The sequence below is a fragment of the Platichthys flesus genome, chromosome 15 (genome assembly GCF_949316205.1).
Source record: "Platichthys flesus chromosome 15, fPlaFle2.1, whole genome shotgun sequence".
Lineage (NCBI taxonomy): Eukaryota > Metazoa > Chordata > Actinopteri > Pleuronectiformes > Pleuronectidae > Platichthys > Platichthys flesus.
In genome coordinates this window covers 2,014,193-2,028,595 of record NC_084959.1, presented here as the reverse complement: position 1 = coordinate 2,028,595, position 14,403 = coordinate 2,014,193, and the positions used below count along the sequence as shown (strand labels likewise).

General features: G+C 42.0%; 1 long non-coding RNA gene across 1 annotated transcript; it reads right to left on the bottom strand.

Moving 5' to 3' along the window:
* Window positions 1-1,199: 1,199 nt before the first annotated feature.
* Window positions 1,200-4,922, bottom strand: LOC133969843 (uncharacterized). The gene is made up of 2 exons (XR_009924249.1): window positions 4,636-4,922; window positions 1,200-1,895 (listed from the first exon to the last, which is right to left on the bottom strand). It is a non-coding gene; the product is annotated as an uncharacterized LOC133969843 (long non-coding RNA).
* Window positions 4,923-14,403: the final 9,481 nt, after the last annotated feature.

Here is a 14,403-nt window from a genome sequence, read left to right as displayed (position 1 = left end):
TTGACAGACAGAAACACCGTCTATCTGCCCGAGTCTCTCTCCATAATTTCCTGGGGAAGTGTTCCTTTTAAAAGACAAGGCCTGAGCGGCCGGGGGAGTCGGCGCTGATAACGGCCCAGGTTGAGATGAGGCGGGGGGGTGGGGGGGGGGGGGGGGCGTAGTCCGACACACGCTATCAGACGACGGGCCTCCGAGCAAACAAACAGCCCTGACCTCTCCAAACAACGGCAGCAGGGAGCAGCTGATAGGGGGGAGACGGATAGGTAGAGGTTGGTGATGGTGCAGCGAGTGTGTGCAAGTGTGTGTGTGTGTGTGTGTGTGTGTGTGTGTGTGTGTGTGTGTGTGTGTGTGTGTGTGTGTGTGTGTAAAGGGGAGGTAGAGATCAGGGGGCAAAGGTGCACGCAGGGCAGGAATTATCTGATCCCTCCGTGATCTCAGTGTCTCGGTGTCGATCAGAGGCCTGTGTGGGTGTGTGTGTGTGTGTGTGTGTGTGGGTGTGTGGGTGTGTGTGTTTCTGTGTGAGTGGTTCTTTACACTTAATGAGTCACTGGGTCTCAAAGTGGGTTTCCATCCAAGAACAACAGAGGTTTTGAGCTCTGACCTCTGGGGGGAGCTGATGTTCATCTTCACAGTTTTTCAACCAAACAGGAAAACAAGTCACGTTTCTAAAGTTTACATCAAAAGATTCAGAACAACAGAAATTTCCAGTAAAACAAAATCTAACGATCGGAGCTGGATCAACAAAACAGGACAAAACATTAGAAAATAAAAGACAAGTGAAGATGTTTCTCTTCTGCATCCGAGCAGCAAAAAAACTCTAAATATCTTTATATTTTTATAACTCCACAGTTTTTAAAAACGTGCACCAGCGATGTGATGATGGAATTGTGTGTGTGTGTGTGTGTGTGTTTGTATTGTCGTAGATATCAGTGTCCCAGCAACACACTCTGACTCATTTCTTATGTTTAATTCAATAATATTAATGAATATTGACAAGCTGTGTCTGTTGTCTATTTTCTCTTTTTGGTGTTGATAATCTTGCACTTTTATTTTGTAAAGCACCTCTCAACTTTAAAGGCAGTACATTACAGTTTATTATTATTCTACAGCAGCAGAAGCACAAATAAGAATAAGAATACAAAAAAAAAAATTGATAGAAGCATGAAGGTTCCACTCATCAAAGAACACAGTAATAAAGCATTGGTCAACATTATTTTAATTAATTTCAATTATGTACATCCCAGGGAAACGTTTAAAGTGAGAAAATATGCTCTTTAAAATAATTACTAGATAACATATATTGGTAAAGTTAAATAAATACTAAAACTAGAATAATAAAGAGTAAATCTACAACTAACTTTTGACACCATTACTCTTTTAATATTCTAATATATTTTAATATGAACGAGACGCAGGAAGCTGCTGTTGTCAGCGTCGTCACAAACGACTCATCAGACGTCGAGCTGCCACTTCGGTGACTGGATGGATTTTGGAGAAACGGCTCCCTTGACACAAACTGGTAGACGGACCCTCGCCTCTGCAGCCAGGGCCTCGGACTGAGATGATGGAGTTCTGATGTCTTCACTGAGTCACTTCATACAGAGGCTGTGGCTCCAGGGGCCTCCTGACCTCGGGGGCCCATCCTCACCTCTGTGGTTCATCCTGCGTAAGTTCAGTCAACGAAAGCTTCTCGGTTGAAGTCAGAGAAACGAGGACAGGAGCTGAAGCAGCAGTTTGAAGTGAGGAGGTGAGTTTCACCTTCAAACACCACAGGAGGCCGAGTCCGTTTGAATGAGCTGATTCAGGATCTGCTGATCTGATGATCGACTGGATCTTCAGATGGTTGAGGATCAAATCCACCAGTTGGAGTTTAGAGATCCTCAGAAACAACATCACTGCTCAGGACACAGGGACATTTAGTTTATTATCTATAAACTTTGTTTTCATCTCCAGGATTTTATAAAACATTTACAAAACAGCTGAGCAGATTTATCCTTTAATTTTAGCTGATAACTTTTATTTAAAAGAATAATCAACACAGGAAAGAAGTTTGTATTTTACATTAGAAACATTCCCCTTAATTCAAGTTCTATACATGAGGATGTATTTGTGTTTTCTTTTTATTTATAGTTATTTATCATAAAATTAATTTTACATGTCTTCGGCATATGACCTCGATAAAAGTGTCTTACGAGTTCATGACATATAATCTTTCAATATTCAAAATGGTATAAAGAAATCGGCATCAGAATTATTTTACTTCATATAATCTGCATCAACTTCTGAAAAGGATTATTTTGCGAGTATTAAAGAACACAAAGAGTTTAACTAACATAAATCCAGATAAGATAAGATGCTGCATATAATTCTCTTCTCACCGCATCTCTATGTACTCATATTTTCAATATCTGTAACTATTAACTTGTCTGCTGCTCTTTGGTATTCTGTATATTTCATGTTTTTTATTATTATATACTCTCACCTGTAAATGTCACCTCATCAGAACCTTTATCTAATATTTATGGTTAGATGTAAAACTGAGATGCACTTTAGATGCACGTTCACTTGTATTATTGTCTCTGTGTACGTGGCCTGAACGTGTATGTGCATGTGTGTGTGTGTTTGTGTGTGTGTGTGTGTGTGTGTGTGTGTGTGTGTGTGTGCGTGCGTGTGTGTGTGTATGTGCGTGACACATGCAGACAAACGAGCGAGGAGAGGGGAGGAGGGTGAGGGGGAGGGAGGGTCAACAGATCTTTGATTACTGAACCTTGTCATTCAGATAGTCGAGGACTCGAACACACGGCCGACACACAGAGGAGCTCACCTCCATCCACAGGGGCCTGGCCTGGGTTTGATATAAATCCTGTTTATGTTGTTAGTCTCATTAGAGGAAGTATGTGCACTTCTAATATTGTTTCTAATGGCTTACAAACTGGTGGTTATTAATTTGTTTAAGTTGGTAACTGCAAAGTTATTTAATTTCTTATATCATATTAGTAAATTAAACATGTTTGTTGTCTGGACAAATAAAAATGTCGGAGGACGTCACATAAAACTCAACACAAATAGTAATAGACATATTTCTTTCTTACATTTTCTGGCATTTTAAACAATAATAATAATCATAAGAAGAAGAAATTATATTTCACGGCTCTTTTCTAAATATCCAAGGACAACTTACAGTACATCATTAATAAACAGAATACCAGAATATAATAGAATAATTCAAGTAACATAAAATGTTAGAGTCTGATCAGGAGAAACACACACTTTAAATAAAACCAGGTTAAGACACGAAAGACACTGCATTAATCAATTAAGATCTTTTTAAGTGGAAACATATCTTCAGTTACATCCCATAATATCAAAGTACAAAGTAAAAGGTTAAGTAGTGAGAGGAGTCTCACGAGTCCTTCCTCCACTCGGGGGCAGTAGTGAGGCCTCGGCCCCTGAGCCGTGTTGTTAGCTGTTGATATACGACCGCTGCAAACAGCCTCTAAGTGCATCTCAAGGTTCATTGAAAGGGTGAATAAGCTCTATAAATAAGATCTGTAACTAAGATCTATGACTCAGATCTATAACTCCTGTCCTGTTAACGTCGTCTGTGGTGTCACACGTTGACCTGATGCTGAACGGGGGCTGGACGTGTTCGATTCCTCATTAGGCCTCAAAATGCAGTGAGAGCAGAGAAACTACTCATGATGTGTGAACCTACAAGTTTCCATGGGTTTGAAAACTAAACAGGTTCAACAGAGGATCCATGAATCAGACCAACTGAACAGAGAAGAGAAACCACAGCTCTTCACACTTTATCTGGAATTTAAGATAAATTACAATTAGGATAAAATAATCTGCAGCAAAAATAATCAACTGGAAACAGGAGTTAAATATGAACTTTGTCTCCTTCATTAACAAAACATATTAATTAACATTCGTACTTGAGTCCAACATGTAAAACAGGTTTTCATCTGCAGGTTAATTGTAAAAAACATATAAATAACATAAATACACATGTATAGATACAGACAAATACACATTTAATGTTTAATTACTAAATAAATAATATATCTTCATGATGGACAAAGGCACAAATTATACGGAAAACAAAATAAAGAGACATCACACAGGAGAAAATCAACAATGTATTAGAACAAGGAATGACTTTATACATAAAATCTGATTATTTGGTGACGTTCAAATGTTCCTGGTTCAAAAAAGGCTGAATTTGAATCTTCTTGTATCTTTTAATTCTTCATAACCTTAAAAAATAAGGAAACTGAAATTGATTATGAGTCAGAATTAGTATTTTTGTATTTAAATGAATCTAAAAGTTTTTTTTTTTGATTTTCTGATCAACGATAGTATTTATCCACAAATATGTCAGAAAGAAAATTAAATATTTTGTTGTTCATCTGGATTAAATGATTATTCACAGAAAGTCCCAGGTTTTATATTGATTAATCTTTAAAGCAGTAAAGTATTGAAGGTGTTTTCTTGTTGCTTGATGTTCTTCTCCTCAGTCGCTCAAGTGTCAGCATCTAAATCTCTGCTGCAAATCAGTAGCAGCAGAAAAAAAACCAAGATTCCATAAAACAAACCCAGTAACTCCAGCATTCACAGGCAGCAGAGACTTACCGTGTGTGGAGGGGAAAGTGGCGTCTCACCGGAATCAAACCTTTCACAGTCTGCGGGAGTTTAAACTGTCCAGAGCAGCGGAGGGGCTGCGTGAGATCAGGGGAGCTGCACCGTCACTGGAACAGCCGAGGTTTAGTTTGTGTGTGTTTGACAGAATCACACACAAACAGAATAAACCTTCACACACGTTTTAAAGCTTCTGGACTCGGTGGTTCTGGAAGATTCATTTTCTTTACATCTGAAGGTGAACATCTGGAAACATCTGTTGTCTGTGCTGCTTCCAGGAAAATGAAGAGTTGATTCTTTAAATCAAAAAAAGAAAATCTAAATTGTGCAGCAGCGTTTGTCTCAAAGTTTTTTTGATATTCGGTTCTTTTACTGTTTTTATTTGTTTATCTCGATAATAATCCCTTTGTTACTCAAGTTCTCTTCCAGGATTTTAAATAAAGTAAATAATAATAAAAACATGACAAAATCCCTCTGAAGCAAATTCAATGGAAGTGAAGCAGCATCAGTTACAGTTTGGTCTAAAAGACTTTTCAAGGTTCAACTTCAGATCAAACAAGTTTTCACCTGTCAATCAAATCAGGATCAAATCAATCTCCTCTTTTCGTTTCCTCGAGCTGCAGCTGAAGAAGAGAAATGAAAACTGTAACTTCAACCACGTTCGAACCAAAAGTATGAAACGAAAATAATGTTCCCTCAGATTGACGAACATCTGTGTTTCAATAAATCAGGAAGAGATCGGACAAGTTAGCTTGTTAACGTACAAACATACAACCAAGTGTTCCACTCCAGTCCACCAGGTGGCAGTAACGCAGGTGTTGTTATCGAGCAAACGTCCCAACAACAGGAGACGTTACGTTATTGTAAGGGATCGACTGGATCAGCCTTCAGTTCTGAGAGGTTCCTGTTCTTTGGTAAAGTTCCACCACTTGAGCTCTTTGGTGATGGACTGGATCTTAACTGGGACCCTGGACGCTGCAGTGGGAACACACGGGGTTCCTGCAAAGGTTCCTACTTCCTGGAGAACGTTAAGGTTCCTGGTACCGGGACAAAGTTTCTGAAAAGGTTCCTGGTTCGTCGAGACAGTTCTAGTTCTAGGTTCCTATATCTTACAGCTTTGGATCTGTCTGCTGAGGCCTCAGAATATAAACCTCAGAAGTGATTTTACAATCATAAAAGTGGATTTGAACTTTTAAACTGAAATTACAATAAAATGGAATTTCTTTGTTTTCAGAATAAACAAGAGAAAAATTACAGATTTCATTCTAGAAGCACGTGAGCGTCACTGAAATGTGGATTCATCAATAGAAGCGTTTGGCCGTGGTCTGAGCCTCAGAGTCCGACTCACCAGGAACTCGTGCACACTTGGTCTCTGTTGTTTCTCTGTTCTTCCTCTTAATTTGAAATTACTCATTTCCTGTGGGCGGAGAAGTCGTCCAGTGCAGAAACAGAAAAAAGAAAAAGGAACCTGCCGTGTCACAATTAAGAGAACTCACAGTTGCCCCCAGTAACTACCCCGACCCACCAGACCCCCCCCCCCCCCCCCCGTAATAACCTAGACTCTTTGTCACCGTGGTGATTGGTAGACTAAACAGGGGAATATTCACCAGATCCACGACCAGCGGATCATTACAAACATTAAGACGATACAAAGGGAAACACAACTGGTGACCCCGCCCCACCCACACGGCCCCCCCCACTGGCCCCTCACACTCTCTATTTTAAGTGCACGCCATCACGTGGGCTTGCAATTACACACACACACACACACACACACACTCACAGTGAAGCCTATATATTCTTAACATTCTTCGGCCGGTAAACAAACGGGCCGGACAGATGCATCACCCCAGGCAGACAGAGAGATTCTGAGGGCTGGGAATGTTTACACGGTGCTGTCGCCTGCCGAGGCCTCGTCCAGAGGCGGCGAGGACGGAGACACGGAGAGAGACACCGAGAGACAACGGTCATCAAGTCCACCGCCTGATACCGACTCTGATACGAGCGCTGAGGAGACAGGGAGGATCTCTCGTGCAGGAAAAAGACTCGATTAGAGAAAAACGTTTCACAGAAGTCAGCTTAAAAGAAAATTACATAAAAACCTGTAAAACCATTGACCCGAAGCAGATTTTGTCCAGTTACATGAGTTCGATGAATTTGAATTGGAACGTGTGTGTGTGGACAAACGTCACGTTAAAAACAGATGGATTATGGACCAAGCCTTCGGGGTACAGGCGTCAGAGGGCCCCCTGGTGGTCGCCTGCAGAATAACATCACACGGAGAAACGCTAAATGGCGACAAAGATGCAGTACGTGTGTGAAGATGTGTGAAATATTCATAATTGATGCACAATGACCACAAAGTGTCAAAGGATTGTGTACATGTGTAGTGTCATTGAGTCAGAGCGTCTTGTTGCCCTGGTGGGTGTGTCAGCAGCAGCGTGTTTTTTAAACCACAACGTATTAAAGTCGCACAATGGATTCTAAAGTTGTGCGGCAGATGCTTGAAGACGTGTTTGTTGCATGTATTGTAAAATGAAGTAATTTAATAGAACATGCACGTAGTTAAACCTGTGTCATCAACCTTTGAGATTCACGAAGAGGTCAGGAGTGGCCTCATGCGCTTGAGTAACACAAGAATCTACTTTTGCATGAGGCACAATAACTTCTTTGTTTGTTGAGTTATGTTTCTAAAATTAAGAGCTTTCAAGGATCAGACCATTGTGTGCATCTTTCCACAGTCGATGTTGTTTATTACAACAAAACCATCACCACACAGACTTTATAAGAACAAATCAGACCAGAGAAGGTTATTATCATCTGTTTCTCTAACATTTCTCAAGGTTGTTGGACTAAATAGTCTCGATTTAGGGTCCAATCCCACTGCTAACTTTTACCAGAGCTTTCTACCATCTCACACTGTCAGTCGATGGCCTTTGCTCAGTTGTCATTATAACCTGAGATCCTGTGCAGCTTCTCAGGAAGCCAAGTATGTGTGAACACAAGTGTCGGAGTGAACGTCTCCAGACTCTCTGCAGAGATTCTCCACGTGGCCGCCTATAAGTTCTGCAGACAGAAAAAAATTAAAACAATTTCTCAGGATGAAAAAGTGACTTTACACATGCAGACGACACGGACCAAGATGTCCAGAGAGTTTGTGTTGATGAGAGCCGACGGATTCAGATCCTCATGAGGGACACGTCTGAACACGGCTCAATGCTGAACCTGTGAAAGGTTTAAAAACATGTGACCAGTTCCTCCCACTCCCATTGGCCCTCTGGTCAAAGCTACACTCCTAAAACACATGAACACAACACGACAACTTCTCTGTGACTCGCTCGCTGTAACTTCTGTCTGCTGCAGGTCGGTTAGTGACAGACGTTCATCTCTGTCCTACGAGATTTAGTTTCTTTATTTATTGATGGCTGTGCTACTTTGGTCACATGACGTCATGGTTTTCAAATTCAACCGACTCCTCGATTGGCTGGTTCCACGCAGCTGAAGTCCCACGTTAGGAACCAGTGAGCGAAACCGGACGATGATGAAAATCACGAGCTGCAGCAAAAAAATCAGTGAAAAAAAAAATGTCACCTGACGTCGGTGCTGAGTCCCTATTGGTCAGGTTGTCTGCTGCCCTCCTCTGGATGAGATAAGATAGAATAACACTCAGTCCATCCCCAGGGGGCAGATCCAGTAAGTGAGCTGCTGGAACGTTTGAATCTATCCTGAACTTTCTTTTTCTCCTCTCTGAGCTTCGTCGTGTTGAATTGGCACCGAACCCGCTTTCATTTGGGGGGGGGGGGGGGGGGGGGGGGCTGACCTCGGAGGAGAGAACAGAGGTTTGCGTGCGGCTCTCAGACGATTGGTGGAACTGAATCAGAACCAGCCAGCAGACATGTTGGAGTCCCCGCGGCCCCGGATACGAATGAGCTGACCGCATTCTACCGTGACTCCACATCAGTCAAAAAGATATACGCCACTTCCTCCACACACACACACACACACACACACACACACACACACACACACACACACACACACACACACACACAAACAGCAACGAGCCTCCATCCCCTTCTCCATCAGTCAAGTCCTGCGGCCGATGAACTTCCATCGTCTCCAAGGTTGATAACAAGCCTCTTAAGCTTGGCGGCTAATCAAGCTCAAAGGAGGGAGCGAGGGAGAGATAGTGGAGGAGAACAAGAGGTCTGCCTGTGGATAGGGTGATGTCTCTCTCTCTCCCTCCCTCTCCTCTTCATTTTCAATTTTCCCTTATCTCCCTTTCTCCACAGGGGGAGGTGGAGGGAGGCCTAATAGCTTGTGAGGAGGGGTGAGGGCCGGGGGGGGGGGGGGGGGGGGCCTCTCCAGAGTCTCTCTCTCCACATACCAGTCATTTACTTTAACTGGAGAGAGAGAGAGAGAGAGAGGGAGAGAGAGAGAAAGAGAAATGTCTTGATAAATCATCCAGGGTCACGCGGCTTCCATGTTCCCCCCCGAGTTACGGAGATAGGGGGAGAAGAGAGAGAAATGAAAGAGTGAAAAGAAAAATGACAAAAGCAAAAGAGACGAACAACAATCTGTCCTGGATGCCCCCCCGTTTGAAGTTTGTCTCCTCTGACGTCAGGAAGCAGAAATCCACAGAAACCGAGTTCAACTGGGACCAGTAAAGATCTCAGGAGGAGAGAGAGTGGAACAATGTGGTTGTGTTCGGAGGATGAGTCGTAGTTTCACAAGAATAAAGTAGTTATATTAAATTATATTTAATTCACCTTTATTACAACAGTGCAAAATCATAAAAGTCACTTAACATTCTAAAATAAAGTTCTAAGTAAGTTTAGGCTCAGTTCAAGTTAGAGGGGGAATATCAGAAGGTCTGATCTATTAATCTTTTTATTTGTTAAATTACCACTGTACTACCTTTATATTATGAAACTGTCTAGAAAAGAGTAGTCTATGACTCCTTGTGGTTATATTAATTCTCATCTTATAACAGTGTGACTTTATTCTTGTAATATTACAACTCATTTCCTGTGTTCTTCATGTGGACTTCCTTCTGGAAATCTCTGGATTCTCTTTCTTCATTCCGGTCCCACTGCTCCATCGCTCTGCAGAGTTCTGCTCACAGCTCAGATTTGATTTTGTGAACGAGCTCTAATCCCAGGTTTCATTTCACAATCCACATTTCTTCCGTGTTTGTAGTTTTTTCATTGTGAGTTTGCAGAAGTTGCCCAACTCGCGTCTCGGCCGCAGCATTAACACAACCAGATGTTTCCCCCGTCGGTCGGACACAGTTTTGCAGATATGAGAGCTGAGTTGTTCCGGCTGCTCATTAATCTCTCTCATAACTTTCTCTTACTGTTTCACAAGGTTTCACTTTGTGACGTTTTCACTCCTCTGGCTCTGCTCGTTTGTCTTGTAAACAAGAACACACTATCGCCGTGGATCTGATCCGGGACCAGGATGAATCAGGGGGAAGCTGGGAACAAGCTTACACTCATACTTCTTCCTCGTTTACTTCTATTTGTCGATGGAGCAGGTATCATCTTCAACTTGATGCACGTTGACGTGGAAACTTTCTGAGGAGGACGGGACTCAGGAGAACAATCGGGCCCCAGAGTTTAATCAAAGTCCATCTCATCATGTTAGAATAAAGAGTCATTTCTTGGCTCATGTGGATTCCAAGTGTCCGAAGTGAGTTTTGTCCGTCTGGTGTCTCGGCTCAGCCTCAGAGAAAAGGTCTGAGATGGTTCGGGCATCTGTTCCCGGGCAGGAGGAGACCTGGAAACCTGCTGGAGTGACGACATACCACATCTGGCCAGGAAGAGCCTCGGGATCCCCATGGAAGAGCTGGAAAGCCTTACTGGGAGAGGGACGTCTGGGATACTGGGCCGAGTACCTCTGTGATCTGAGCCCAGATCAGCTGCAGACAATGGATGGGTGGTGAGAAGACACGATTGACAGATGAGACTGACTCAGGATCAGTGGATTGATCAGCGTCACCTTGAAACAACAGCTTCGCTCCTCGATCGATCCTGAACAGACGAATAACGCCACCGGCTCAAGATGACCGCGTTTGAAACCGGGCACTTTTCTTTTATTTACGGCGTCTTTTCAACACAGAACTAAAAAACAACATATTAATCTGTTTTGGACATCATCATCTTTTCAGTAATTAATAAACAAGGTCTGAGACAGAACCCCCTGAGGCCTGAGAGACAGGATCCTGATTCCTGATTCTGAAGAACAAGACGATATAACTGAACCAATGAAAGACAAACTTTCTCCTGTTGCTTTAAAAAATGAACAACAAAGAGTTTTATCTTTATTAAATTCTGATTATGATCATTGAGTTTGAATAACTGCATTAAAATAAAACAACAGATGGATATTTAACCCTTCGATGCCCAACATGAGTGAGTTTTCATTTTCTATATGTTTATAATAAATGATGTCATTACTCAGTGTTCAATGTATCCCTCGTTTAACTTATTTTATTTAATTAATTTCCCCAAAAATACTTGTGTCAGTGTCTCTTTGCTCGATCTTTAAAATATTTTAACATTCAATATTCAAGAGATTAATTTAATATCTAGTTTATTACGTGGATGATAGATTTTTTGCAAGAAAATGAAACATTATATAATCACTAGAAAATGTATGGGAATATTTATATTAGCCTTTTATTTTATAACTCAACACGACTACTTTGACAAATCTGATGTGTGTGAGTCTTAGTTTCTGATTGATTTATCACCTAAAACATTTGAAATGTAATTCTACATATATCAGATGTGTATCAATATATCTCTAACGTCCTGATGTCACGAAGCTGCTGCAGCTGAAGGTGCTGCAGAAGAGTTGAATGATGTTTTTTTATAAATCCACCTGGTCACCTGCGGAGGCTTGTTTAAGATTCATGTCGTTTCTCTCTCCCTCTCTCCCTCTCTCTCTCTCATCACTCTTCCTCTTCTTCCTCTGTCACTCTCTCTCATCTCTTTCCCACGAGTCTCTTACCTCATCTCCTCTCCTCCCTCCTCCCCAGCCTCTTGTCATCTCTCCGTCTCAAATCACCTCCTCCGGCCCTCGGCCCGTTCTCCAGCCTCCTCTAGCGTCTGCTCGTCTTTTCCCAGAAGCAGGAGGACGGCCTCTTCTTCAAACCTGGAGGGGACAGTGTCTCTCACATGTCAGCTGACTCAGTCGTTTCTTTAAAATCCCTTTTTAAGACACACCTGTATCAGCCTTTCCTGATTTTAAATTGTCTTTATTGCCTTTTATTTCTGATGATATTAAATCTTTAAACATGCTTCATGTCCAGGAGCTGTTCACTCCATACTTTAAAAGTCTTCTGAAGTGAGTAGTGATGAGATAACACAAATTATTTACCTGTTTTACATGGAGACAAAATCACAAACCACATGAAATGACATCTCAAACTCTCTAATTTAACATTTTAACAAACATTGTTATCACTACATAAGCAAAATAAGAAATATAAGTGAGGAATAAAGATGTTTTAATATGATTTAATGGTGAATGAGCTGCATTGACACAAGTGCTTCTCACTACTGTTTCGAGTTGTGTACAGTAGCTGAGGCGAAAAAGAGGATATTTACAGTTTTTCTGAATCATCAAAACAATGAACTCTGTTCTCTAAACAAAACTGTCGACTGGGATCTAAACTCCATCGAATCCAGTTCCTCTGGTTTGAAACAAACAAAATCTGAATCACACGCTTTGCAAAACTCTAAATAAATTCACTAATGTGTGTGTGGTGCTCTTTGACCCAGACGGACACACACAGGCCTCGAAGTCAAACACAACGTTAACACACTGAACGCACACGTGTCCACTCATGTGTCTTCAGGACTGAACAACACTGAACGTCTTCAACATTTCTGAAGCTCTCAGGGTGATCTGCTCCGACCTGAGCAGTAACCTGGTTTATCAGTCTCATCGTTCGCCCTCCATCATTCTCTCACTTCCTAAACACAGAAGTTCTCATCTGTGTAGGAATATTTAAATATATTTATTAAATACAGCAAGTTTCAGGATATGTATTTTAGCAATTCAGAAAAAAGCTGTAACACAAAGTTTGAGGAGGAAACACAAAGAGGAGGTGGGAGTCAAGTCACATTCATTCAAACAGGACTATTATACGCTGCACTTTTCTGTCACACTCAAATTAGGCAATTTGGGGGCAATTTAGGGATTGAACCACCAATCTTCAGATAAGTGGACGACCCGCTGCAACTCCCGAACCGCAGCTACTACCTCTATAATAATGTGGTTAGTGCTTCTCAGAGTTTATGATAATATGAGGAAAACAAATAAAACTGGTGTTTGTCTCTTTCTGCCACAAACACTTAATCCATCAATTTCCATCCATCCATTAATGTCAATACACACATTTAACAACTGAGAATAGAGATTACATAAAGATAAATTAATGTACAGGATGAATATTGGAGAAATTGAGTGGTAATTGTACAACAGGATATAAATCTAATAAAAGTGAGTCTCTCCCACGTCTAGTGACTTTAACACAGAGGCCCTTCATATGTGTGAATACAACAAACTGCTTCTCCTGCAGGTTTGACTGCAACGTCTTTCTATTCCCGGCTTTTTCTTTTTCCATCGTTCTCTCAGGCGTTTCCCATTCTCCTCCACAGTGTGTGTGTGTGTGTGTGTGTGTGTGTGTGTGTGTGTGTGTGTGTGAGTCAGTCCGTGAGTGAGGCAACACGAGCGTGACTCAGCTTCGAGGTCGTCAGCGTCAGGAAGTCTGCGGCCGACGGGACGGAGACGAGGGGACGAGGTCACCGCGTCGCAGAGGAGGAGGACAAAAGTGAAAGAACAGGGTGAAGAGTGTGTTGAAAAGACAAACACGCAAACACAAAAACACACTCGCACACGCACACCTCTGACTCTCTATCTCGCCCACCTCTCTCCCTAACTCTATAACGTCACTCCTGCAGTGCAGATAAGGCCGAGCCGGGCTGTCAGCGGGCGCCAGACACACATACACACTCACACAAACAGACACACACACACACACACACACACAGACACACACACACACACACACACGGTTATGAAGCTAACGTTTCCCTGTTGAACGGATCGTATTGACCGGCTGAAGCAGCAGTGACCACATCAGTGTCCAACAGGAAATGAAACATGTCTCCTGCAGCCCCAACAATAACAAGTCACATGTTTCACAACATACATGTGCTGAAGAACATGTATGTGACACCTCTGACGGCCTCATGGCGCTGTCAGGTTTTATCTCCAGTGGGTCGTGGTCGTGTGAAGGTTTGACTTTGGAAACCAGAGAGCGAGGATCGAGTCCTGACTCCTGCAGGAGCTTTTTATTCCTCTCTGAATTTCTTAACTCTAAACTCAAGACTCTTGATCTCATGGACGTTCTTCCATATTCCACAGAGTCTGTAAAGACGGACGATGATCTCCACTTCCTCCTGGTGCACAGACGTGACGGAGGGAGAGGAGCCGTGGTATCAAGGTCCTGTCTCAGCTGTCAATCATGACGACTCAGCTGTCAATCACACAACTTGTACAAATCAGTGTGATGAGAACAAAACCATCCGTGAGAACTGTTTATTCAATGTGTACTTTTATTTTTCAGAGCTTCACATTGTTTGCAGGTAAATATCCAACAATAGAAAGTTTGCTTCTGCTAAATGATCTGCATTTGGTTTATTCTGTCAAATAACTTTTGAAAAGTCGAGACTGATCATGTGATTATTT